We start from the raw sequence: 2,483 nt of genomic DNA on the forward strand, positions 1-2,483 counted from the left end.
TTGAATAAACATAGGACAAATTTGATTATTTTCATATATTTTTGTGTGAATTTTGTTTTGTAACACAATGTGATTACTTTCAGTTATGAAGTGAGCTCATGTTTATAAGATTATTATTAAATTTATTGCACGAATGTCTGAGGTATAAACAGCAAAATTAAACAGTCACATATAGAATAATAAACCTGAATATATCTATACAACTATACACCTAAACCTAAACATAAATGTCATAAAATTACAAGAACCCACAAGTACCACATCCTCTAAAAAATACACAGTCACACATAAAAATTCCTTAAAATAAATAAGTTTGGAGTAGCAACAGCATGTAAACCTCGAATAAATAGTGATATCAACAAAATCCCTGAGGAAGTTAAAATACCCTGCAATACAGTACGGGATTAAGGATCACTGACGTGCAAAATTCAACGATAAATTTTTAAGTTGAACTAATTATTCAGGACCCTAAGACCAGGCCGTTCCAGCAGTTACCGTAACGTGGCGTGAAGGCGAATGTCGGACCCGGGCGACATATTTCGCGTCATCCACGCGACACCCAGCGACTTATTGGCATGTCGAATCGTCATTAAGGGCACGTCTGGTCCAACCCGTTTCTTTCGCCGACGGTGTCGCGCATTTTTGTTGCCCGGTCACGTTCCGTGTTCTTGTCGCGGTTTTTCTTGTCTCTAGGCTTTGGAGTAGACACGCGTGACATGGTAACGCGAAAAAGCCTGGTCGAATGACGGACGATTTCTGTCTGCTTCGAATTGTCCGATTCGACTTATTACAGTTTTCATTCATCATCGATGTTTCTATCAATTACTTTATCGGATAAGGCGATCATTTGACTGATGATTGATAAGAAAACTCTGGATAAGAATGCTTATTATTAGTTTGGTTAGATAGATCTAATAGATATGTAACAAGAGCCCAATCAATAAAGTCTCAAGATGCCAAAGTTCCCAAAGTTGCAGAAGTTCAAGTATCAAATTCCGAACCTCACAACCTAATTTCAACTATCTGTATAGCTGACCTATCTATCTTCGATAGCTGACCCCTTCGATAACTGGCTTTTCAACTATCTTCACCTTCGAAAGGATACAGATTACTCTTCGAACGAATGTGAAACGGTATCAGACAACGTGTCACCATAATTCAGATCAGGTTGCAAACCCGTAGAAAATGATACGGTAAAGTCGTGCGTGGCGAATCGGAATACAAAGGGTTCTCGAAGCGTTCAGCCTCCGTTTTCCCGAACTTCCTTGCGGAGGATGTTAACGCGGCCCGAAGATTACGGGTTATCGACACTGTTTGTCATGCGTTACGACAGAACGGGCGGAATCTGCGTCGCTGGAATGTTCGTTCACTTTCATCGCGGTCGCCACGATTTTACACCTCCTCGAGCTCGTCGTCGCCGCGAGCTGTGTGCGCGCACGCGGCCGAGAAACGCGTGTAAACGGCGCCGAAGAAAGAAACGAGCCGAGCTCACGGCTCGTTACGTCCGAGAGATCGATTAGAATGTGCCGGGCCGAACGAGATACCTTGGCGAATAAACGTATTCGCAGGTAATTTGCATTACACGTGTGATATAATATATTGGAACGAGGAAAGAGATTCTCGAGCGGTCGTTAAGGGAACTATTGCCGGTCGATGTTGAATAAGTCCTCAAGGAATGCTGATACTGCGGATGAAATTCTTGGACGTTTTTATTTCCCGTGCGAACACGACTCCGTATTGCGAATATTTCGGCGATAATGGTCAGCTATTATTCTTGACTCGAGTTTAGCCCTGTTATGTACCGTTATTCAATGGTTAAGTAACCTTATTTAATGTCGAAATTCGAACAGAATCGTGTGCAGTAATTTCTCGTTTTACTACTACCTTGTACAAGCAAAGATTTCGTATTCACGTTCCATTTAGCACATCAAGATAACCGTGCAACAAAGAGCACGAAATCCAGCGTATCTAATGTCCGCCAATTTCCGGTAACACCTGACAATTTAAAATCCAAGTACCGGGTTCATCTTAACTCGAAACTCTGCGAGCCGGTTGATGGATCGCTTGATCGCGAAGCAGATTCTCCAACTGCGAGCGTGGAAACGTCTCACGCGATCTCGGAGCTTACGGGTGTACACGGGAAACGTCGTATTCGGTAAATCCTCGGAATCCCAAGAGTATATACGTGTAAATACGAGGAACAGAGAAGATTACCGAGAGCGTGGCTAGAGAGACACCGTCTTGACGAGCCAGCGAACTAATACGCCTAGTATCCCCTGCTCCGAACAGAGGAAGCATCGGCACGTACATATTTACAATCGTCTGGATCGAACGGCACGATATCGCTGCACGCTACAGAGCCGACTTATTACATCACGAACGGAACAGCCATTGTATATGAAATCGATTTCACCAAGACTACTTGCTACCGTCATCCTACAAAAGACGTTGCTGTCGGGCCCCGTCCCTCTTCCCTCGTCGTG

This window comes from Megachile rotundata, chromosome 2 (genome assembly GCF_050947335.1).
Source record: "Megachile rotundata isolate GNS110a chromosome 2, iyMegRotu1, whole genome shotgun sequence".
Classification (NCBI taxonomy): Eukaryota; Metazoa; Arthropoda; class Insecta; order Hymenoptera; family Megachilidae; genus Megachile; species Megachile rotundata.